Genomic DNA, 26,653 nt, shown 5'->3' on the forward strand with positions numbered 1-26,653 from the left:
AAATATTGATGGAAAAAACTTGATGGGGTAGATACATCAAATCAAAAGTGGTTTTGAACTGAATTTATCAGTTTCCTTAGTTTTAGAGGCAAGCTGTTCCACTGCCTATTTTCTTGTTCCTAGTTTAGATGTTGTTGAAACAACTTCTTGACTCATACCCCTGATGACTAGCATGAGTTGTTTGATGCCTATATTGTGTTTTCTCTTAGTTGTTTGTAAAGGTTGGACTTTGGTAGAAGTGGTGGCACTCATTGAACATTTGTATCAGCAGTTTGGCAAGGAATAAAACCAGGTTTCACAGCTATTTTTGTGGGATTCTTGTGACAGTGAGTTTATGTATTGTTTCTTCTTTGTAATGAGTTTTTCTTATGTTTTATATGTATCCAAATCCATCTTTCTCTTCTAAAACTAAATTAATCAAGGTGAATGGAAAAAATACATGTTGTGCTTTGTCTTGGGAATGCATTTGGTTTTCAATGTTTTCAACTGTTTGAAGAGGATTCATAGTTTCTTTATGCCCTCCTCAACTCCTCAGTTGTCTTAATCTACCATCTCAATCCATTTTGAGTACACAAACCCTTGTCTACCTCGCCCCACAGAACATGACTGTATCCCTGAGTTGATTTCCCGGACCTATCTGCCTTCTCCAATTGATCCAGCAACCAAAACCTAAAAATCAAACCAGAAACCCTGAGCTACTATACCTAGCCTCAAATCTACATTAAATTCAGTCATCTCAAGCCCTAATTACCAATATCCTAATTGAAATTGACAAAGAGAGAGCCCTCTCCCGACCTGGTAGGGCTAGCTACCAGGTTAAGTGTGGTTTGATGTTACCCTAGACTTGCCTTCCTTCAGCCTGAGGTAGATCCAGGCCCTAACATAGTGGCGACTCGACTGGGGAAGAGGTGAGAGATCTTCTCCGAGAAGGATCATTCAAGTTGCAGATCTGATTGCTGATGGTGGACAATAGTCAGACACATATGAAGGCTGAAATCATCTACCTGATGACTCCAATGTTCAAGATCCTGAGCTTCGACTTCACTGCCAAAGAATCCAGTTTTCAGAACGTTGATGGTAATCACCAATGATAGGGTATGTGGCAAATCCGTTATCTAGTGAAATGTTATTGATTTTAAGGGATGAGATAGAAAAATTTCAGATTTATTAGAGTTTCTAACATCATTGTTTCTTAGTTTGAAATCCAGTCGACTCACACCTGAGAATAAATATTGTTTTCTTGGCTTAGTGGTTGAAAGATTGGAAAATGAAATTGAATTATTGGATGTTCAAATTAAATCACATGAATTCCAAGACCCTAAACAGTTCTTGGAAACTCTCCCTCCTCCCAAAGAAGAAAAGATAAGGCTGCCCTTGGATGGTTGGATTGAAGGATGTTATGATTTACAGCGAGGATGTGACAATCTTCAGCGAAGAGCATATGTTAATGAGCTGGGGCAGCAGATAGAATCTGGCTTCTATGATCCCATAGCAGCATATATGGAATATATTTTTAAGTTGAAAGAAAAACTAGGTTTCCTTTTACAGAGCCAGAGGTACTATGGGTATATACTGTTGGTAGAATTTCCAACTATCTTCTGGTTCAAACACTATAAAAAAATAGCATCATTGTCACAGTTACTTGATTGGTTGATATGGCATTACAACATCACTTGATCTATTGGTTTTGCAACAAAGTAGGGTAGATTTGTAAATAAATAAGCTGCCAAAGGCAGCATTTCAGTTTCCGGTATTTGTTATGTAGAGGTTGCAGTATGCGTATATTTGGATTTGTATGAGTTTTTTTGAGTTTGCAGCTATTTGACCGTACTGCCCAATGGATGAGGCATGGTCTGCGGCATTCTTGACACCTCAAAGGAGCTGCCATCCCCAATGGAGCCAATGTTAGAGTCAGTCTTCGTAGCCTGTCACCAGGGATCAACATGAGCTCTTACTATGTTTGGTTTGGTTAGATGTTTTGCACATGATATTTAGCACAAAACATGTCATAAGTCTATTCATCAGGAGAAGCTCGGAAAGAGCTTTCCAATGGTATATTACACTCCAAAAATCGCTCCCAAATCAAAAGATGTGACCGAATGAGTAATTGACTCAAAGACCCTCCTGTGCAGCGGTTTAGGTATTGAAATATCCAGAGGAAGCTAGGAGATGTCAGTGGCTGGATTGTGATGGGGAAGGAGAGAACATAGCATTTGAAGCCTTTTTATCGTGCTGCTAATCTTCATCTCAACATATGGTGAGCTCGTTTCTCTGCTTTGGTTGAAAGAGATATCCTGTGCAGAGGGCATTGTACATTGTTGACAGTGATTTTGCGGGTGAAAGGTTGGTTTACAGCTGCTGGTCTCATGGTTCTAAAGAGGAATTACTTGAAGATTTATAGATGTTCATTTAGTATCTACTGTCATTTACATCTTTTCCAAGCTTTTCAATTCATCAGCTTGTGTCTATCTGTTTACCTACATTAGATGTCTATGGGTTGTATGTGCGAAAGGCAATCCCGAAATTCTGTGTTGCCATATTAATCTATGTTGTTTCAACAATTGGAAAGACTAAGGATTTATGTGGGTATAGCAATGTTGTTGATTGATGTAACAGTTTGAACAAGGGCATTGAAGAGCTCATGCTATAGTTTAATAGGTTTTACTCGAATTTCGAAACCTCTTATACGTGGATATGGATCAGAAGACTAGGAGAAGCTCTTCGTAAAGTTAGTAAATGCTGAATAAATGGTGTCAGTGACTACACAATTGTGGGCAATCATATTCAAATATTTCGGATGTCTGCTAAGCATTATGTAGAGAGGAAATGGGTTCACTGACTAGGAGAAGCTCTTCGTAAGTTAGTAAATGACTGAATAAAATGGTGGTCAGTGACTACACAATTGTGGGCAATCATATTCAAAATATTTCGGGATGTCTGCTAAGCATTATTATGAGTAGAGAGGAAATGGGTTCACTGATTCTGTGGGGTTCTAGGGACTTCCCTAATCTTCTAAACTTCTCCGTGGGAAATATGTCAACATTTCACAGAGTACAGTTTCATGACTGCAACAAATTTTGCATCTCTGATTGTTTTAAAGATAGGTTGTTTGATTTAAGGATGATAGGTTTAACACCCGTTGAAGTAATTAGCCCTGCAAAGGTTTTTGTTTTATGAAAGAGGAAACACCTGTCCATGGACCCTATGTGTCTGTTAAGGAAATGCACAGTGAGTAATGCTAGTATACTGATTTTTGCATTGCTCATTAGTTAGGAAGCAACGAGGTTTAGGGATGGCCTTCTGAAGATGTTAGCAGATGATCAAAACATTGGTGATCTCAAAGTACAGATGGTGGATACTTGTACAAAGGGGCAGAGTGTTGATCCAATTCCTTATGCTGTTGTCCAGGTTCCTTTTCCTAGGCTTTCTCCTATGTCGAGCCTATAGGCTGTCCTGAGGTTGTAGTGCCTGAAGTTGATGCTTGGCTTTCATACTAAAAAGAGCATTTTGTCTTATAGAAATCTCCATGGTCCTTGTGGTGATCCTTTGTTGAAAGTGATGGCAGTCAGTGGGAGTCAGGGGTGGCCTGTTGTTCAAGCTTATGTTTTGATTTCAACACCAGGTACTCTGCTTAATTGGCTTTTTGCTTTTGATCCCAGGAGATGGTGCCGCATAGAATTTGTTCAAGATGTAAAATGTGTGGTACTTGATGAGGTAGACATTATTTTGTGTGAAAGCTTCAAAAATCAAATTGTACATCTGATTAATCTGTTTCGGTTGGAAGAGAAACAACTCTCTAAAAGCAATGGAATCAGGGTTTGACGGTTCAGGTGAAGTAGATTCCATGTCTTGGATAGATTTCAAGCCAGAAGAAAATGAGTAGTTGAATTTGGTCTCTGATGGAGAAAGTGAAGATTTACATGATGCATTTAATGACAAAGACGATCTCAGTGAAGAGAAGCTTGATGGCCCTGATAAAAAAAAAGGATTGGTTGCGGTCAAGAAAAATATACAAGCAGAGTAAGCAATATATATTTGTTGTTGCAACTCTACCTGAAAGTGGTAAGAAAATTGCAGGAGGCATGTTGAAACGTCTCTACCCAGAAGCCACTTGGGTGAGTGGGAGTTTCCTTCACCGGCATAATCCAAGGTTGGAGCAGCGTTGGATAGAAGTCATGGTAGAGACACAAGTTGAAACACTTATCAATTCAATAAAAGAGGGTTGGGCATTTAAACCGTCAGATTCAACTGCTATTGTGAAGCGGACAATGGTTTTTGCAAACACTGTAAATTTAGTTGATTCAGTGGCTAAAATTTTGCTTAGAGATGGTATTGAATGTATGCGTTATCATAGAGAGACTTCTTCAGAGGAGCGTGCAGAGACTTTAAAAGTTTTTAAGAGAAAGCGGGGTGTTGGTTTGCACTGATGTTGTTGCACGTGGTCTTGGCATCCAAAATGTTTCACATATTATTCAGGCCGAGTTTGCAACTTCAACAGTAGACTTTTTGCATAGAGTTGGTCGAACAGCGCGTGCAGGTCAACCTGGATTGGTGACAAGCCTGTATGCAGAAGTCAATAGAGCCCTTGTAGACGCAGTCCGTCAGGCTAAAACCTTCGGCCAACCAGTGGAAGGAGCTTTTAGCAGGAAAATAAATTTTAGAACTAAGCTCAAGAAGGCTCACAAGTTGACCACATCTTGAAGGAATGGGCATTTGAAATTTTCTCTGATATGGTGAAATCGAGAAAAGCTTTTGAACAAACTCAACATTGAAGGGTTACAGTTGCATTACAAATTGTGCATTCAGAACTTGTATGTTTGAATGCAAAACCAAGGCTATTGTATAAACAACAGAAGTCTAAATGAGGTATAAATAATGTGCAAGGGCTAACAGCTTCCATGGATAGAGGAATTATGAAACTGAAATTTAGATCATACCTCTGATATTCAAAACTGTTACTTTTTCTGTGTAGAAGCTTCAAAAAATAGTTCATCACTACTAGAAGATTCATGATTTATGTCCATATACACAGTAGAATGGATTCCATATGATTGCTATAAAAGAAGTCAAATAGAAAGGCATGATTCCTGAAAACAGGGTAAAATTCCCTATCAGAAATAGATGCTGAAAAATACATATAAAAATGAACAATGAATGTTTGCCACTTATAAAAAAATATGATAGAGTTAATGTAGGGCTGAAGAAGTTGAAGTTTGATTCAAGATTTGTTGTTTTTCAGAAGCTTGTGGTGTTACTTGCAATGGTTGAATATTTGAGATTTCATTAAGGATATGTAACCAGTTATTTACCAGGAATATCTGAAACAAGTTTAGATTCAAAAGAGGTCAATATCAGGTTTCCAGTGAAAGTTGATGAGAGCAGAGCAACTATATTCATCATTGAAACGAGATAAGATTAGAAGGCGACAAATAAAAGTAAGAGCATTACAAATGGCAGTCAGAGAATATCCAAGGAGGGACAAGAACAGCAGATCGATCAAACAATTCCAAAATTCTTGCAGGTGGGTGCAAGGTGACCAGTAAATCGAATTATTGAGAGAGGCATGTGGCATTATTCGACTTTTTCTAGGAATCGATGGCAAGTATTTCAGCCATGATATCAGCAGCATCGAGTTTTTAAAGGAGAGGTGGCAATATTCAAAATATTCAATGAACAAGTGGCATATATTTTAGGAACCTAATGCATCTACAGAGTGCAGGTGGAGGGCGATTTGATCAGCATCCCAGATTATCCCTGATTTCCAGCAATGTTCCAAAACAGACTTTGGTAATTCGACTTGTGGCAGCAATTCAAATGTTTCTTTTTATTTTTGAGATTTAATTAGGTTATTTTGTTATAATTTAATTTATGTAATTTGACTGCATAAAAAACATATTTAGGTTTTAGTTTGAAGATGTAAGGGTTCAATTTTGGCAGCAGAGAGACTGTTTTGGCTTTGTGTAAATTTTTTCCTGAATATCATTTTAATAAAGTAGTCTTTTGCCCTTTGGATCTAGGATTCATCACGGTGCTAATGTTTAGTATGTTTTTCTGTAATTCATTTACACATTATGTTTTTTCTGCCTTGTTACAGCATTATCTAAGTGATATGTTAGGAATTCATCCGTAACGATGCTCTTTTCGTGATGATTTTGTTGTTAGTTATAATGGTTGTCTTAGCAAAATTCTTCCTTGGCTAGATGCTCTGTTGAGCAACCTCGTGATTCTCTTTCATCTAAAGTTGTTGTTGCAGATTCATCCTTTGTCTGATGCCTGCAGGGCAGCAGGCTTTCTCCCTCATACTTCTCACATTTACAATCTTCACTTGGCTGAACATGGCACTTAATTTTCCCCAGGTTTGCCTGCAAAAACTGACATCGATTCCATAGTCCAAATCATCCTTTCTCTTGTTGTTTCGACCCAAAACAAATCCAATCAAAAACCCTAGAGCTACTATACCTAGCCTAAAATCCATTTTTGAATCAGTCATCTCAACTGAGATTGACAAGGAGAGAGCCCTCTCCTGACCTAGTAGGGCTAGCTACCAGGTTAAGCTTGGTATGTGGTTATCCTAGGATTGCCTCCCTTCAGCTTGAGGTCGATCTAGGCTCTAACAAAATAAGCTGCCAAAGGCAGCATTTTAGTTTCCGATATTTGTTATGTATAGGTTGCAGTATGTGTATGTTTGGATTGGCATGAGTTGTTTTGATTTTGCAGTTGTTTCACCGTATTGCCCAATGGATGAGGCATGGTCTGTGGTGTTCTTGACACCTGCAAGGAGCTGCCATCCCTAATGGAGCCGATGTTAGAGTTAGTCTTTGTAGCCTATCACCAGAGATCAACATGAGCTCTAACTATGTTTGGTTTGATTTGATGTTTTGCACATGATATTCAGCACAAAACATGTCATAAGTCTGTTCATCAAGAGAAGCTCGGAAAGAGCTTTCCAACGGTATATTACACTCCAAAAACTAGCTCCCGGATCAAAAGATATGACCAAATGAGTAATTGACTCAAAGACCCTCCCATGCAGTAGTTCAGGTATTGAAATATCCAGAGGAAGCTAGGAGATGTCAGTGGCTGGATTGTGATGGGGAAGGAGAGAACATAGCATTTTAAGGCTTTTTATCGTGCTGCTCATCTTCATCTCAACATATGGCGAGCTTGTTTCTCTACTTTGGTTGAAAAAGATATTCTGTGCAAAGGGCAATGTACATTGTTGACCGTGATGTTGCGGGTGAAAGGTTGGTTTACAGCTGCTGGTCTCATGGTTCTAGAGAGGAATTACTTGAAGATTTATAGATGTTCATTTAATATTTGCTATCATTTACATCTTTTCCAAGCTTTTCAATTCATCAGCTTGTGTCTATCTGTTTACCTACATTAGATGTCTATGGGCTGTACGTGAGAAAGGAAATCCCGAAACTCTGTGTTGCCATATTAATCTCTGTTGTTTCAACAATTGGAAAGACTGAGGATTTATGTGGGTATAGCAATGTTGTTGATTGATGTAACAATTTGAACAAGGGCATTGAAGAACTCATGCTATAGTTTGATAGGTCTTACTCGAATTTCGAAACCTCTTATACATGGATATGGATCAGAAGACTAGGAGAAGCTCTTCATAAAGTTAGTAAATGCCTGAATAAAATGGTGGTCAGTGACTACAGAATTGTGGGCAATCATATTCAAAATATTTCGAGATGTCTGTTGAGCATTATTATGAGTAGAGAGGAAATGGGTTCACTGATTCTGTGGGATTCTAGGGACTTCCCTAATCTTCTAAACTTCTGTGTGGGAAATATGTCAACATTTCACAGAGTACAGTTTCATGACTGCAACAAATTTTGCATCTCTGATTGTTTTAAAGATAGGTTGTTTGATTTAAGGATGATAGGTTCATCACCCATTGAAGTAATTAGCCCTGCAAATCTTTTTGTTTTATGAAAGAGGAAACACCTGTCCATGGACCCTATGTGTCTGTTAAGGAAATGCACAGTGAGTAATGCTAGTATACTGATTTCTGCATTGCTAATTTGTTAGGAAGCAACGAGGTTTAGGGATGGCCTTCTGAAGATGTTAGCAGATGAACAAAACATTGGTGATCTCAGAGTACAGATGGTGGATAATTGTACAAAGGGGTAGAGCGTTGATCCAGTTCCTTATGCTGTTTTTCAGGTTCCTTTTCCTAGGCTTTCTCCTATGTCGAGCCTGTAGGTTGTCCTTATGCTGTTTTTCAGGTTCCTTTTCCTAGGCTTTCTCCTATGTCGAGCCTGTAGGTTGTCCTTAGGTTGTAGTCCCTGAAGTTGATGCTTGGCTTTCATAATAAATAGAGCATTTTGTCTTATAGCAACCTCCATGGTCCTTGTGGTGATCCTTTGTTGAAAGTGATGGCAGTCAATGGGAGTCAGGGGTGGCCTGTTGTTCAACCTCATGTTTTGATTTCAACACCAGGTACTCTTCTTAATTGGCTTTTTGCTTTTGATCCCAGGAGATGGTGCCACATAGCATTTGTTCGAGATGTAAAATATGTGGTACTTGATGAGGCAGACATTATTTTGTGTGGAAGCCTCAAAAATAAAATTGTACATCTGATTAATCTACTTCAGTTGGAAGAGAAACAACTCTCTAAAAGCAACGGAATCAGGGTTTGACGGTTCAGGTGAAGTAGATTCCATGTCTTGGATAGATTTCAAGCTAGAAGAAAATGAGTAGTTGAATTTGGTCTCTGATGGAGAAAGTGAAGATTTACATGATGCATTTAATGACGAAGATGATCTTAGTTGAGAGAAGCTTGATGGCCCTGATAAAAAAAAAAAAATTGGTTGCAGTCAAGAAAAATATACAAGCAGAGTAAGCAATATATATTTGTTGCTACAGCTCTACCTGAAGGTGGTAAGAAAACTGCAGGAGGCATGTTGAAACATCTCTACCCAGAAGCCACTTGGGTGAGTGGGAGTTTCCTTCACCAGCATAATCCAAGGTTGGAGCAGCGTTGGATAGAAGTTGCAGTAGAGACACAAGTTGAAACACTTATCAATTCAATAAAAGAGGCTTGGGCATTTAAATAGTCAGATTCAACTGCTATTGTAAAGCGGACAATGGTTTTTGCAAACACTATAAATTCAGTTGATTCAGTGGCTAAAATCTTGCTTAGAGATGGTATTGAATGTATGTGTTATCATAGAGAGACTTCTTCAGAGGAGCATGCAGAGACTTTAAAAGTTTTTCAAGAGAAAGCGGGGTGTTGGTGTGCATTGATGCTGTTGCACTTGGTCTTGACATCCAAAAGGTTTAACATATTATTCAGGCAGAGTTTGCAACTTTAGCAATAGACTTTTTGCATAGATTTGGTCGAACAGCACGTGCAGGTCAACCTGGATTGGTGACAAGCCTGTATACAGAAGCTAATAGAGCCCTTGTAGACGCAGTCTGTCAAGCTAAAACCTTCGGCCAACCAGTGGAAGGAGCTTTTAGCAGGAAAAGGAGTTTTAGAAATAAGCTCAAGAAGGCTCACAAGTTGACAACATCTTGAAGGAATGGGCATTTGAAATTTTCTTCTGATATGGGGAAATCGAGAAAAGCTTTTGAACAAACTCAACATTGAAGGGTTGCAGTTGCATTACAAATTGTGCATTCAAAACTTGTATGTTTGAATGCAAAACCAAGGCTATTGTATAAACGACGGAAGTCTAAATGAGGTATAAATAATTTGCAAGGGCTAACAGCTTCCATGGACAGAGGAATTACGAAACTGAAATTTAGATCATACTTCTGATATTCAAAACTGTTACTTTTTCTGCATAGAAGCTTCAAAAAATAGTTCCTCGCTACTAATTCCATTCGGATTCATGATTTATGTCCATATACACAGTAGAATGGATTCTATATGATTGCTATAAAAGAAGACAAATAGAAAGGCATGATTCCTGAAAACAGGGTAAAATTCCCTATCAGAAATAAATGCTGAAAAATACATATAAAAATGAACAATGAATGTTTGCCAATTATAAAAAGAGATGATAGAGTTAAAGCAGGGCTGGAGAAGTTGAAGTTTGATTCAAGATTTGTTGTTTTTCAAAAGCTTGTGATGTTACTTGCAATGGCTGAATATTTGAGATTTCATTAAGGATATGTAGCCAGTTATTTACCAGGAATATCTGAAACAAGTTTAGATTCAAATGAGGTCAATATCGGGTTTCTAGTGACAGTTGATGAGAGCAGAGCAACAATATTCATCATTGAAACGAGATAAGATTAGAAGGCGACAAATAAAAGTAAGAGCATTACAAATGGGAGTCAGAGAATATCCAAGGAGGGACAAGAACAGCAGATCGATCAAACAATTCCAAAATTCTTGCAGGTGGGTGCAAGGTGACCAGTAAATCAAATTTTTGAGAGAGGCATGTGGCATTATTCGACTTTTTCTAGGAATCGATGGCAAGTATTTCAGTCATGATATGTTTTTAAAGGAGAGGTGGCGGTATTCAAAATATTCAACAAACAAGTGGCAAATATTTCAGGAACCCAATGCATCTACGAGCGCAAGTGGAGGGCGATTTGATCAGCATCCCAAATTATCCTTGATTTCTGGCAATGTTCCAAAATAGACTTTGACTTTGGCAATTCGACTTGTGGCAGCAATTCAAATGTTTCTTTTTATTTTTGAGATTTAATTAGGTTATTTTGTTATAATTTAATTTATGTAATTTGATCGCATAAAAAACATATTTAGGTTTTAGTTTGTTTTCTATTTTAATTATTTTGATTCCTATGTTTATGAATCAATAATTAAATATGTAATATTATAAATAGGATTAGTTTGAAGATGTAAGGGCTTGATTTTGGCAGTAGAGAGATTATTTTGGCTCTGTGTAAATTTTTTCTTGAATATCATTTTAATAAAGTAGTCTTTTGCCCTTTGGATCTAGGATTCATCACGATGTTGATGTTTAGTATGTTCTTCCTGTAATTCATTTACACATTATATTTTTTCTATCTTGTTACATCATTATCTAAGTGAGATGTTAGGAATTCATCCGTAACGATGCTCCTTTCGTGATGATTTTGTTGTTAGTTGTAATGGTTGTCTTAACAGAATTCATCCTTGGCTAGATGCTTTGTTGAGCAACCTCGTGATTCTCTTTCATCTAAACTTGCTGTTGCAGATTCATCCTTTGTCTGATGCCTGCAGGCAAGCGGACTTTCTCCCTCATACTTCTCACATTTACAATCTTCACTTGGCTGAACATGGCACTTAATTTGCCCTAGGTTTGCCGGCAGAAACTGACATCGATTCCATAGTCCAAATCATCCTTTCTCTTGTTTTTTCGACCCAAAACAAATCCATTCAAAAACCCTAGAGCTACTATACCTAGCCTAAAATCCATTTTTGAATCAGTCATCTCAACTGAGATTGACAAGGAGAGAGCCCTCTCCTGATCTAGTAGGGCTAGCTACCAGGTTAAGCTTGGTTTTTGGTTATCCTAGGATTGCCTCCCTTCAGCCTGAGGTCAATCTAGGCTCCAACATAGTGGCGACCATACTGGGGAAGAATTGAAATATATTACCCCAGTACTTTTAAAACAAAATTCTAGACTTTTGGATGATAGGTTTAGAATTCATTAGGCTGAAAATATTGTAATGTCCATTTGAATTTTGGGGAAAAATCAAACACACTGGCTTCAAGAAGATACACGAGGGCCAATCCTGATCTTGATCCTCCTCCCCTGTTTGAAAATCCTAATCTCATTCCAAGAATACTCAGGCAAGAAAGTTCATTGAGTCCTAGACCGGTTTTTAGATCTCATTCATGCCATGTCGAGTTTTAATATCTTGAAGATCTCCCTTTTGACAAACATTTTGATCTTTCTTTGTTTGAAACCAAATTTGAAACTGCGATTGATGATACCATTTTAAATCCGCAATTTGTTGAAGACCTTGAAAATGAAAGGGCGAATAGATCAATTGATGATTATATCTTAAATTCTCTTCAATCATCCATTGTAGCTACCAATATCCCTGAGCTTCTAGAATCAACATCTGCTACTCTTGGTTCATCTGCTTTCTCATCTAGTTCTGAGGTTCATTCTCAACCTCAGTTTATCCCTACCCTTCCTGTTCAACCTAGCATATCTAATTAGAGATCTGTCACCTCTACTCCTCCTTCAACCCCTCAAACACCCATCACATCGACTGCCCTTGTTGTTATAAATCCTCCTGTTTCCCCAAGGCCAGTTTCCAATCCACCTCGAGTAATGGCTGCCAGATATGCACCTCTCGTTTTGCCACAGAACTTGGATGCTATGCCTGCTGATTACCAAAGTAAGATACCATTGTTTGATGCTACTCAAGGTATCACAGCGCAACAACATGTTGACAGGATGAACGACTTCTTTGATCTTCATGAGGTAGATGAAGAAAATGTGACCATGTGATTATTTGTGCAAAGTTTTGGAGGCGAGGTTCGAAAGTGGTTTAGAGCACTACCAGCGAGATCCATTAATACTTTGCCGATTCTACACAGACAATTCCTGGATCGTTGGAAGATAAAGAAAAATCCACTCCAAATTCTTTTCGAGTACGAAAATATAAAGAGGAATGCTGGTGAAAGTGTTTAGGATTATTGTGTGAGATTCAATACTATCTATAATGCTATTCCAGCAGATATCAAGCCACCGATGGGGTTGGCTTTAATAAAATTTCCCGATGGTTTTGATCCCGACATGGCATACCAATTGAGAGAACGAGATCCTACTACATTGGAGGATATGTAGAAAAATGCCATGAGTGTAGAGGCAAACCTGCTACCTAAAAGAGCTAGGATGAAGACCGAAAAGAAAGTGGCCATAAAGGAAGAGGCTTCTTCCTCAGATGTAAAGGCTGATGATTTGCTTCATAAAATTGAGAAAATGTTTGACAGATTGACAATTGCAGATAAGCTCGAGGCACCAATCAGAAATCCAAATTTCTGCGGTCAGTAGCAACCATAGTTTAAGATCAAACAGCGAGAGCAAAGAGCACAAGATCAATCAGCATAGCAACAAATCAAAACACCTCTACAACAGAATTATGTGCATGGCCCAGAGTCAGAAGATGATGAAGATCCAATAAGAGAGGAAAATCACTTTTTTACAGCAGATGGTTTGCCTATCTATATCATGGAGGATGAGGAATATTCAGAGATCCCGACTGTACAGAAAGATGAGGATTTTATACTAGCCAATGAAACAGTCTTGGAAGAAGAATTAGATGAATATCAGAGGGGATATATGAATGCACTGACAGCGCAGCAAAGACAGTTTTCACTCAGGAGCAGGGATGTACCAATCAATCTGGTCCAAAAGCAAAAGGAAGCATCACAGCCTAAGAACGATTCTTCAAATGTTCAGAAAAAAGGAAAGGAGCCAGTAGATCCTACTTCCAGCAAAGTACAATCTGCAAATGAGAAGACAAATTAGCCAAGTACAGCAAAGGAAAAGCCTAAAAAGAAGGATTCTCCGATCAAAGAGGTAGATAAAATTACAGCCTTTAGCTTAGAGAATGAGATTGCTTCGTTAAAAGTGTCGATACCTCTGACAAAATTAATGAAGAATAACAGTCATAAGAGTCAAGTGTCAGAGATTTTGAATGTAGATCCCCTGTCTGATATGGTTAATGTGGAGGATGACCAACCCAGGCTTATTTTTGGTCTTGCATTAGAAGGCCAATCTGAGGATAGTGAAGTACCCCCATTTTACATCAGCCTTATATTGCATGAGTATGTCTTGCACAATGCCATGTTTGATTCAGGAGCATCCCACAATCCGATGCCAAAGGCAATTATGGAAAAATTGGGTCTCAACATCACTTGTAAATATCATGATCTTTATTCTTTTGACTCCAGTAGGGTCAGATGTATTGGTCTTATCAAGGATTTGGTTGTGATTTTAGATCAGATTCCAGCAAAGAATGTTCTCATGGATGTAGTTGTGGCAGACATTCCCCCTAGATTTGGCATGCTTTTATCTAGGTCGTGGGGTGCAAAACTGAAAGGGACATTGCAATTAGACTTCTCCTATGCCACTAGTCCTGTGTTTGGTCAGCTGAAAAAATTATATAGGGAGAAGAAGATGAAGTATATGGTCACAAGCAAGGAGAAATCTTTGAATCATCCAATTAACGCTGTACATACAGATTTAGAATCTTTTGTTCTTTATTAAGATAATGGTTTTAATGATATAAATAGCCAGTTAGTTGAAGTGGAAGATGTTCTAGAGATAGTAGAAAATTTCAGGGCAATACTTGATCAAGAGAGACAAAAGCTTGCAAGTACCACTGAGTAGTCTACGTTCCGCCAACAACAGAAAATTGATGGATAGCAGCCAAAGGTAGAAGAGCAGACAGAATTCCAGCACTTGGAGGAAGAAGCCGGTTTATGGAGTATGGATTTCGATGGAGCAGTAGGTAAGGATGGTGTAGGTATTGGGATTTGGATACACAACCCTGTTTTCCTACCAAATAAAGTCCCAAGCAATTTAATAATTTGTTCATATAAATTGGCTTTCGATTGTTCTAACAACGAAGCCGAGTATGAGGAACTAATTGCAGGGTTGAAGATACTCAAGAAGTTGAATCTTAAGAGAATTTCTGTTTATGGAGATTCAGAGTTAGTAATCAAACAAGTCAAGGGTGAATACCAAGCCAAACATCCGCGAATGAGGGCTTACCGTAATGCAGTTTTAGATATTTTGAGGATGTTTCCAGATTATATCTTGACATGTGTCCCTCGTACACAAAATGTCATTGCAGATTGTCTTGCTACAGTTGCAAGCAATTTGAAGATCCCAATGAATTCAAACAATAAGTTTGAAATTCACATGAAGCATTGCACAGTTGTTCCTGATAATCTAAGATATTGGTAGGTGTTTTAGGATGACAAAGAAATTGATGATTTTCTGCAAAATGAAGGCAAGTATAAAGACACCTCTATAGATGGTGAGCGAGATGATGGTGAACCAGAAATAGAGGTAAATCAGATGGAAGTCTTACAGTTGAAAGATAATATTATTCCTAAAGGTCTTATACCTTTAGAGGAACTATTTGATCAAGATGATGTAGCCCGAAAGCCAAGCTTAGTGCCGACTGAGAAGGGTGTTGAAGATGTAAATATTGGAACAGCCAAGAATCCAAAGATGGTGAAGTTGTCAAAGGCATTATCTCCTCAGGTAAAAGCTAAATACATTAGTTTACTATCTTCATTTTCTGATGTATTTGCTTGGGACTATACAGACTTAAAGGAGTATGAAAAAAATATAATCCAGCATATAATTCCTATTAAGCCAAGTCATAAGCCGTTCTGCCAAAAGCTGAGAAGGATAAATTCGAAGTTGTCGCCGTCAATAGAAAAAGAGGTAAATCGATTGTACAACGCTGGTATAATAGTTCCGATCAGATTTTCAGATTGGATCTCCAATCTAGTTCCTGTGAGGAAGAAGATAGGTGAGATTAGATTGTACATAGATTTCAGAAATTTGAATAAAGTGTCATTAAAAGATAACTACCCGCTGCCAAAAATGGACCACATTCTCCAGAGAGTAGTTGGAGCATCACGTATGTCGCTGATTGATGGATATTCAGGCTACAATCAAATTTTGGTGCATGAAGATGATAGGGACAAGACAACATTCACCACTCCTTGGGGAACATTCCACTATGCCAAGATGCTGTTTGGTTTAAAGAATGCTGGAGCAACATTTCAGCGTGCCATGGACATTGCCTTCACAAATGAAAAAGATTTGTTTTTAGTAGTATATCTTGATGATTTGACTGTCTTTTTTGTTGGACACAGATTGTCATTGATGTCAATATGGAAATATTCAAGAGGAGGAGACAGAGCATATCAGAGCCAAGAGGATGGAGCCAAGAGGAGCAGACCAAGCCAGAGGAACCACATTGCAGCAAAGAGGAGCTATAGGAGGAGCCACATATGTATATAACATAAATATATATGCCAAAAGGAGGACACAGCCATCGGAGAAACAGATATCGGGAGCATACATAGCTATTGGGAGCCTATCGGGAGCCATCGGGAGCAGAACTCATATAGATATGTTATCGGGCTTGTAAAACCCATGTATGCATGCTTTAACATTATCGGCAGTTAAAAACCATATATATATGCATTCACAACTATTGGTGGGCACATATTACAAACACACTATCGGCGGAGAAGTTTATATATAAAGGCATATATATGTATATCGACGACATCGCTAATCGGCGGTTTAGCTATGTGCCACCACTGAAACTTCCGATTGTGATAATAATGCGGACCCGATGCAGAATTATGTTATGGTTGAATGCTATATTGCATCCGCCCATCGCAACAATACACAAAGGCATGACACTCTCCCGATCGCCGATTGCGATAAGGCTGCGGACCCGACGGGAATATAGACTGTGGCTTAATATCATATCGCATCCGCAGTGATCGCAAGACATAAGGGATGACGCTATAATCTGCCGATTGCGATAGAGGCATGGACCCGATGGACTCATTAAAAACAGTCTATAATATATCGCATCCGGCATTTCGGAGCGGGTATCGGGAGTGGTAAAGGCCTTGCCTCCGATTGCGACAATATACGCGGACCCGATGGCATATCAAAGTTTGATTGAATAATATATCACATCCGGCATTTCGGAGCGGGTATCGGGAGTGATAAAGGCCTTGCCTCCGATTGCGATAGTATACGCGGACTCGATGGCATATCAAAGTTTGATTGAATAATATATCGCATCCGGTCCATCGCATCGGCCATCAGCCATTGGTGACTGCAGTTATGTTGCGATCGCCAATAGCGATGAAAGGAACGGACCCGACGGGCATATAAATTATGTTTTAATACCATATCACATCCGGTCCATCGCATCGGCCATTGGCCCTTTGCGATCTCCGATTGCGATGAATGCTGCCGACCCGATACATTATAGATACGGGTGCTATGATCCTTGAAGTCCGCCCTTTAGCGCTTTTTTGCCTATTTTTTCATATATTTCCTATGTAACTCAAAAAATGTCGTGCGCTGGGTTCTGAGGCAAAAATACTGTAAGGAACAGTCCCGATAGTGCGGGAGACCGAATCATGGTGGTTATGATTGGGATAAGATGTAGCTGTCTGTTAAATGAGGCGGCTCCAGTGTATACCTGCGATCATGAGCAAAATAGGAGTGTTGTTACAATTTTGATATATGTAGCCTGTGAATATTGGAACGGTTGGATATACAGAGGGAATTGAAGTCTAGGAAGCCGAAGAAGCAAGAAAGAGAGGAGGTAACTAACAGGGTAAGTAAGCGTTGAGGAAGCCGAAGAGCCTGCGGGGAAAGGAAGCCAAAGAGCCAGCGAGAAAGAGGAAATGAATGGATAGAGGCATGGAATGTATAAAAGCAGCAAAAACATAGAACTGATGTTGTCGTTGGTGTATGGTATAACCTGAGTATGAGATAGTGGAAGCAGAGGAGGCAAAGGGGGCAGCAGAAGCAGTGGAAGCTGAAAAAAGTGTAGCAACACACCAATGTATACCAAAGAGGTTGGAGCCTCAGAATTGAACAGGATTGAAGTCCTTGGGAGTTGGTGCTCCTAATTCCAAGATTGGTGTCTTGGAAAAACAGAGTTGGTGCTTTGGAGGTTGGAGCCTCACTGAAGTCCAAGTTGGAACTTGGAAACTGTTCGCAATTTGATATATATTAATATTGTATTTATTTCATTGCATTGTTTTGTGTTTATTTAATAAAAGCATTAATTCCAGTTGTTGATTTCTGTGGTCTGTGTATACATATACAAATATATATATGTTTTGGGAATCACTAGAACAATTAAAAAGAATTGTAAGAAACACTGATTCACCCCCCCCTGTCAGTATTCCCAACAATTGGTATCAGAGCCAGCTTCTTCATTCTAGCCTAACAGCTTGAAGAAGGATCCGCAGCCATGATGAGAAATCACAAAGCATCAGGAAAACCTCCTCTGTTCGATGGCACTAGCTTTGGTTTCTGGAAGAAAAGAATGACTTACTACTTAATGTCCCTTGGACCTGAAGTCTGGCATTTTTGTCAAAATGAATACCAAACGACTTCCACTCTTCCAACAGATCAAGATGACAGGAAAGCCTACATCGCAAATGCAAAGGCCATGAACTCCATCACTAGTGTAATCACTGATTCCGAGTTTACAAAAATCATGCATTGTACCTCTGCCAAAGAAATGTGGGAGAAGCTAGTTGGCTTGTATGATGGAGACTCAAAAGTCAGAAAGGCAAAGCTTCAGACTCACAGAAGACAATTTGAAATTTTGAAGATGGATGATGAAGAAGATATTGCAGCATACCTCCTTCGAGTAGCTGAAGTAGTAAATTCCCTGAAAGGATTGGACGAAAAGGTGGAAGAAAGTACCATTGTTCAAAAGGTATTAAGGTCTCTTCCAGACAGATTTGACTCTAAAATAAGTGCTATAGAAGAAGAAAAGGATTTAGATACCCTCAAAATGGATGAACTCCATGGAATTCTCACTGCCTATGAAATGAGGAAAGGTGGCCCTAGCTCCAAAGATGTAGCAATCAAGGCCTCAAAGTCAAAGAAAGGGAACGAAAGGAATGACTGTAGTGATGAGTCAGATGTGGAATCTGAATTGGCTCAATATGTACGAACGCTGAAGAGAGGATCTAAGCTTAAAGGCCAGTATCCTCTTATCTGTTTCAAATGTGGTAAAATAGGTCATTATGCAGCAAAATATCCTCATAAACATGACAGTGATGATGAAGGAAATTCTAAAAGAATGGCACATAAAAAGAAAGGGTTCAATAAGAAAAACTTCTTCTCCAAGCAAGATGAGTCTGATGAGGATGAGTTTATGGTCATCAAAAAGAAATCAGATGAGGAAAGTGATCATGATGAAAGCCAAGAAGCATTATTCATGGCACTCGCAGATGATGATGATGACTTGGGGCTAGAAGGAAATGTAGATGAACTGTTAATAAGCGCCATTGAAGAAAACGAGAAACTATGGAACAAAATCATTTCTCTCAAAGTGGAAAACAAGGAAATAAGAAGGAGAGAAGATCTCTTGGAAGAAAAACTTAAAGAAAAAGAAGAGACTTGTGAAGAACGCTAGCCGAAATAGTATCCTTGAGAAAGGAGTTGGAGCAAATTAAAAAGGGTTGTAAAAGCTCTCAAATACTTGAGACTATTCTGAAAAATCAAAAACCTCAACATGATAAGTCTGGAATAGGTTTCAAAGGAGAATCCTCAAGCACTAAGAAAAGTGCGAAAAGCTATGCCGATGCACTTTCCTACAATCCAAAAGATGAAAAAGTATGTTATCAAAAGTACATCCCAGATTCCAGGAATGAAGAAAGAACTACTTCAAAGAAGAATGTAGAGTCGAATCATGGACACTACAGCAAATACAAACCTGTACTCCACCAAGGGCCCATAAAAAATCCAAAGGACGAGGGAGGAGTAATTCCCAGGAAGGAAATCGACTTGAACCGTGGTTGCTTCAAAACCATCTTTCTTGGACACTATTTTCACTGTAAAAACTTCGGTCACCAAGCTAGACAATGTATGGCTCACAAAAGTGAAAAGACAATGCAAAAGGACCAAGTAATCAACTCATATGCCCCCAAAAGGCAGAGACAAATCAAAACCTTCAATTCATTTGATCCCTTGACCAAATTTGATCTGACTTGCTCTTTTTGCTACAATAATGGACACTATGAACAAGACTGCCAACTCAAAGGAAGAAAGGCGAGTAGCAAGAACTCTGGCATGGACAAATGCGGCCTGGATCTATTTGCCCAAAATAATGGAAACCAGTGGTTTGTGGATAGTGGGTGCTCCAGACACATGACAGGAGACAGAAGGAAGTTTATCTCACTGAGCAAAAAGGAGGGGAATGTGTCCTTTGGAAGCGGAACTGGAAAAATTGCAGGAAGAGGAATAGTTACTCTGATCAATGGAAAAGGAAAAGCTCAAGATGCTCTGCTGGTTGACGGACGCAAACACAACCTTCTAAGTGTCAGCCAAATCTGCGATCAAGGACATAAGGTTGTTTTCAACACCAAAGACTGTGAAATAAGGAACTCTACCTCAGGGAAACTTGTGGCAAAAGGGGTGAGAACACTAGACAACATTTACATTTTGAACAAGATTCAAGAAAATAAATGCTACTTGAGTCAGACAGATGAGAGTTGGCTGTGGCACAAGCGACTTGGACATACAAGCTTCGAAAATCTGATCAATATCAGCAAGATCAAAGCTGTACAAGACATCCCAAGGCTGTTCAAACCAAATCAAGTAGTGTGTGGTCCATGTCAACATGGAAAGCAGACCAGAACCAACCACAAGACAAAGGAACACTGTACATCGAAGCCCTTGGAGATCATCTATGCTGATGTATGTGGGCCAACTAGAAATCAAGCACTCCAAGGAGAAAGGTACTTTGTGTTATTTGTTGATGATTATACTAGAATGATGTGGATATATTTCATAAAGTATAAATCTGAAACTTTTGAGTGTTTTAAGAATTTCAAAGCCCTTGTAGAAAATGAAAAAGATTCAAAAATTAAGTGCCTCAGAACAGACAGAGGAGGAGAATTCACATCAAACGAGTTCAGTAAGTTCTGTAATATTCATGGAATTAAAAGGGAATTCTCGGCTGCCAGAACACCTCAGCAAAATGGGGTAGTTGAAAGACGAAACCGAACAGTCCAAGAGATGGCACGAACCATGCTATTAGCAACAGACTTACAACCTAGATTCTGGAGAGATGCAGTAGGGACAACTGTATATAAACTGAATCAGACTCAATTGAGACCAAATTGTGTTAAAACTCCTTATGAGCTATGGAAAGGAAGACCTGCTTCGGTGAAGTACTTAAAGATCTTTGGAAGCAAGTGCTTCATAAAAATAAATGATGGCTCACCCGGAAAGTTTGATTCTCGGGTTGATGAAGGGATATTTCTTGGATACTCTACACGGAGCAAGGCTTACAAGTGCTACAATTATCGCCTGAAGAAAATAGTGGAAAGCATTGATGTAAAAGTTGATGAAGATCTTCCAGAAAAGGAAACTGAAGAACATGAAGATGACTTTCTCATTGAAGAAGAAGAACCTACAAAAGAAGAAATAGATGAGAAAGAAGAAGAAGAAGAAGAGGAAAGAGAACCACCTAATACCCCTTCAAAGTTGAAATATGTCCAAAAACATCATCCAGAAGAGTAGATCATTGGCGATAAAGATGAAGGTGTGCAGACCCGAAGAAGGATATCAATCACACCCAAGAGAAAAGTCATTGCCCTCCTATCTGTGATAGAACCAGAAACATTTGCAGAAACAAGTAAGGATCCTCATTAGGTAAAAGCAATGGAAGAAGAAATGTCCCAAATTGAGAAGAACGAGCCATGGGAGCTGGTACCTTGTCCAAAGGACAAAAACATAATAGGAACCAAATGGGTGTTCAAAAATAAAATGAATGAGGAAGGACAGGTTATCAGAAACAAGGCAAGACTTGTCTACAAAGGCTATTCACAAATTGAAGGAGTTGACTTTGAAGAGACATTTGCACCAGTGGCCTGTATGGAAGCTATCAGGATGTTCTTAGCATTTTCTTGCTAAAAAGGATTCAAAATCTATCAAATGGACATGAAATCAACATTCCTAAATGGGGAACTCAAGGAGGAAGTCTACATGGAGCAGCCAGAAGGTTTTGATCTAACAACAGGAAAGGACTTAGTCTGTAAATTGAAAAAAGACTTATATGGGTTGAAACATGCTCCTACAGCTTGGTATGCAAGACTGGATAACTATCTCCAACAACAAGGCTTCAAAAAGGGAGTGTCTGGAAGCAATCTATACATAAAAACAGATCAAAGTAAGTTACTAGTTGCTCTTGTTTATGTCGATGATCTGATTTTTGCTAGTAATAATGATGAAATGAGCCATGAATTTTCTCAAAGCATGGAAAAAGAGTTTCAGATGCCAATGATAGGAGAGCTGTCCCACTTCCTTGGACTTCAAGTATCTCAAACCAAAGTAGGATTTTGTATATCTCAAGCCAAATATCTAAAAGACATGCTCAAAAAATATGGAATGGAGGATTGTGCACCCGTGAGTACACCTATGACTACAAACTTCAAATTGAGCAAAGATGATGACTCCCCTCTAGTAGATGAAACTCATTATTGGTCAATAATTGGAGCCCTTCTATACTTAATAGCTACATGACTAGACATAATGCAAGCAGTAGGAATGGTGGGAAGATGCTCCCAAACAATCTCATTTATTAGCTGTAAAAAGAATTCTCATATACTTGAAGGGAACTTCTGATTTTGGTCTTTGGTACCCAAAGGACTCAACACTGATGGTAACTGCATACACCGATGCTAATTGGGCTGGAAGTATAGATGATCAGAAAAGTACTAGTGGAAATGCATTCTTCCTAGGAGACTGTTTAGTATCCTGGCTCAGCAAAAAACAGTCATCCATATCATTATCCACAGCTGAAGCCGAGTATATTGCTGCAACAGACTGTTGTTCTCAGATACTATGGATGAAGGAAGCTCTAAAAGATCTCGACATATGTACAGATCAACCAATTACCGTTTATTGTGACAACACAAGTGCTATCACTCTCAACAAAAATCTAGTGATGCACTCAAGAACCAAACACATATCGATCAAGTATCATTTCCTCCGTGAGCAAGTAGCTGAACAAAATATTGTCCTGGAATATATCAGTACTAAGGAGCAGATAGCTGATATTTTCACAAAACCTCTTCCTCGAGAAGCATTTAAACATCTCCGTCAAAAGATGGGGGTTATTTCTTTATCATCACTCAAGTTCATTCATAAAGATGCAGCAGGACAGGGGGAGCAGTTTGACAGGGGGAGTTCGTATGCATTCCTTTTCCATTGATGACAAAGGGGGAGAGAGGAGAAGAATATTGCCATCAATAACAAAGGGGGAGATTGTTGGACACAGATTGTCATTGATGTCATTATGGCAATATTCAAGAGGAGGAGACAGAGCATATCGGAGCCAAGAGGAGAAAATAGAGCCAAGAGGAGCAGACCAAGCCAGAGGAGCCACATTGGAGCAAAGAGGAGCTATAGGAGGAGCCACATATGTATATAACATAAATATATATGCCAAAAGGAGGACACAGCCATCGGAGCAACAGATATCGGGAGCATACACAGCTATCGGGAGCCATCAGGAGCAAAACTCATATAGATATGTTATCGGGCTTGTAAAACCCATGTATGCATGCTTTAACATTATCGGCGGTTAAAAACCATATATATATGCATTCACAACTATCGGCGGGCACATATTACAAACACACTATCGGCGGAGAAGTTTATATATAAAGGCATATATATGTATATCGGCGACATCGCTAATCGGAGGCTTAGCTATGTGCCACCACTGAAAATTCCGATTGCGATAATAATGTGGACCTGATGTAGAATTATGTTATGGTTGAATGCTATATTGCATCCGCCCATCGCAACAATACACAAAGGCATGACACTCTCCCGATCGCCGATTGCGATAAGGCTGCGGACCCTACGGGAATATAGACTGTGGCTTAATATCATATCGCATCCGCAGTGATCGCCAGACATAAGGGATGACACTATAATTTTCCGATTGTGATAGAGGCATGGACCCGATGGAATCATTAAAAACAGTCTATAATATATCGCATCCGGAATTTCGGAGCGGGTATCAGGAGTGGTAAAGGCCCTGCCTCCGATTGCGACAATATACGCGGACCCGATGGCATATCAAAGTTTGATTGAATAATATATCGCATCCGGCATTTCGGAGCGGGTATCGGGAGTGGTAAAGGCACTGCCTCCAATTGCGATAAGATACGTGGACCCGATGGCATATCAAAGTTTGATTGAATAATATATCGTATCCGGTCCATCGCATCGGCCATCGGCCATTGGTGACTGTAGTTATGTTGCGATCGCCGATAGCGATGAAAGGAACGGACCCGACGGGCATATAAATTATGTTTTAATACCATATCGCATCCAGTCCATCGCATCGGCCATTGGCCCTTTGCGATCGCCGATTGCGATGAATGCTGCGGACCCGATACATTATAGATACGGGTGCTATGATCCTTGAAGTCCGCCCTTTAGCGCTTTTTCGCCTGTTTTTTCATATATTTCCTATGTAACTCAAAAAATGTCTTGCACTGGGTTCTGAGGCAAAAATATTGTAAGGAACAGTCCCGATAGTGCAGGAGACCGAATCATGGCGATTATAATTGGGATAAGATGTAGTTGTCTATTAAATGAGGCGGCTCCAGTGTATGCCTGCGATCATGAGCAAAACAGGAGTGTTGTTACAATTTTGATATATGTAGCCTGTGAATATTGGAACGGTTGGATAGACAGAGGGAACTGAAGTCCAGGAAGCCGAAGAAGCAAGCAAGAGAGGACGTACCTGACAGGGTAAGCAAGTGTTGAGGAAGCCGAAGAGCTTGCGGGGAAAGGAAGCCAAAGAGACAGCGAGAAAGAGGAAATGAATGGACAGAGGCATGGAATGTATAAAAGCAACAAAAACAGAGAACTGATGTTGTCGTTGGTGTATGGTATAACCTGAGTATGAGATAGTGGAAGCAGAGGAGGCAAAGGGGGCAGCAGAAGCAGTGGAAGCTGAAAAAAGTGCAGCAGCACACCAGTGTATACCAAAGAGGTTGGAGCCTCAGAATTGAACATGATTGAAGTCCTTGGGAGTTGGTGCTCCTAAGTCCAAGATTGGTGTCTTGGCAAAACAGAGTTGGTGCTCTGGAGATTGGAGCCTCACTGAAGTCCAAGTTGGAACATGGCAACTGTTCACAATTTGATATATATTAATATTGTATTTATTTCATTGCACTGTTTTGCGTTTCTTTAATAAAAGCATTAATTCCAGCTATTGATTTCTGTGGTCTGTGTACACATATACAAATATATATATGTTTTGGGAATCACTAGAACAATTAAAAAGAATTGTAAGAAACACTGATTCACCCCCCCTCTCAGTATTCCCAACATTTTCAAATTCAGATGAAGAGCATCTTTACCATCTGAAAATTGTTTTTCATTGTTGCAGAAAATATGGAATATCACTCAATCCCAAAAAGAGCTTTTTACTATGGATGAAGGGAAGCTACTCAATCACATGATATCAAGGGAAGGAATCCACATCGATCCTGCAAGGGTGGAAGCTATACAAAAGATATATTTTCCTCATAATAAGAAAAATATTCAAGCGTTTAACGGTAAGATGAATTTCTTATGTCAGTTTGTGCCTAATCTAGCTAAACACTTGAGGGAAATTACTAATATGTTGAAGAAGAATAGTGTGGTCAAGTGGACTAAGGACACTATGAAGTCTTTTAACCTGGTAAAGTTGGCTCTATCTTCAACCTCAATTTTGATCAGTCTAGATTATTCATAGGATTTCATATTATTTTCCTTCGCTTTTGAACATACTATGGCAGCAGTTCTAATGCAGAAAAGAGATCAGCTAGAAAAACCAATTGCCTTTTTCAGTAGGACAATTACGGATGAAACCTTGAAATACAACATCATTGAGAAGCAAGCTCTTGCCTTAGTTAAAGATTTGAAAGACTTCCGGGTATATATTCTGCACTCTCATATCCTTGCTTACATCCCTAACACAACAGTTAAAGATGTTTTGGTACAAACAGATCTAGAAGTAAGGCAGGGAAAATGGATCACAACATTGCTAGAATATGACTCGGAGATAAAGCCTACAAAGCTAATCAAGGGGCAGGGTCTAGCAAAGTTAATGGCGGAGTCCAATATACATGCATTAGATATAAGTCTTATTGTAGCCATGTATGAAGAAGAAGAAAATAGTTCCCTGATTCAGGTATCTGAAATTTTTCTCCAATCTCCTTGATATTCAGATATTGTGTGCGTGCTTCAACATCTTTCTCCACCACCGGGGATGGCTAAAAATAAAGGTAGAACTCTAAAACTTAAGGTTGCTAGATTTTTCATTCTAAACAATGCACTTTATTGGAAGGATCCCTGAGGCATTTTGCTGAATTTCTTAACTAAAGATGAAGTCTAGCAGGGCATGATTGATTTTCATAAGGGAGACTGTGGAGGTCACTTATTTTGGAAGACAACGGCTAAAAAATTTTTGAGAGGAGGTTACCACTGGCCTACCTTGTTTGCCGATGTTTACGAAACTATCACAAGCTATCATGAATGTCAAATTTTTCAGGGAAGAAAAAAGTTGCAGCCTCTACCTCTCAAGCCAGTCGATGTTAGTGCACCATTTCAACAATGGGGCCTTGATTTCATTAGAGAGATTCATCCCACATCCTCATCTCAGCACAAGTGGATTTTGATAGCGATAGATTATTTCACAAAGTGGATTGAGGCAATCCCCACTCGGCAAGCCACGGACTCGATAATAATTCAGTTTCTTGAAACAAATATTTTGTCACGTTTTGGCTATCCTAACAAACTTATTACAGATAATGCAGTCACTTTCAAGTCCAAAAAGATGATTGAATTTTGCAGCAAATACAAAATTACCTTAGGACATTCTACTCAATATTATCTGCAAGGTAACG

General features: G+C 39.2%; 2 pseudogenes; both read left to right on the forward strand.

Annotated features, from left to right (window-relative positions):
• The first annotated feature begins 2,880 nt into the window (after window positions 1-2,880).
• On the forward strand, window positions 2,881-4,701 carry LOC149148349 (DEAD-box ATP-dependent RNA helicase 22 pseudogene; annotated as a pseudogene).
• A 2,949-nt stretch (window positions 4,702-7,650) lies between these two features.
• On the forward strand, window positions 7,651-9,535 carry LOC149148350 (DEAD-box ATP-dependent RNA helicase 22 pseudogene; annotated as a pseudogene).
• The last annotated feature ends 17,118 nt before the right edge of the window (window positions 9,536-26,653 follow it).

Source organism: Pinus tabuliformis, chromosome 9 (assembly GCF_031772625.1).
Source record: "Pinus tabuliformis cultivar Carrire ecotype Pingquan chromosome 9, CPIR1, whole genome shotgun sequence".
Classification (NCBI taxonomy): Eukaryota; Viridiplantae; Streptophyta; class Pinopsida; order Pinales; family Pinaceae; genus Pinus; species Pinus tabuliformis.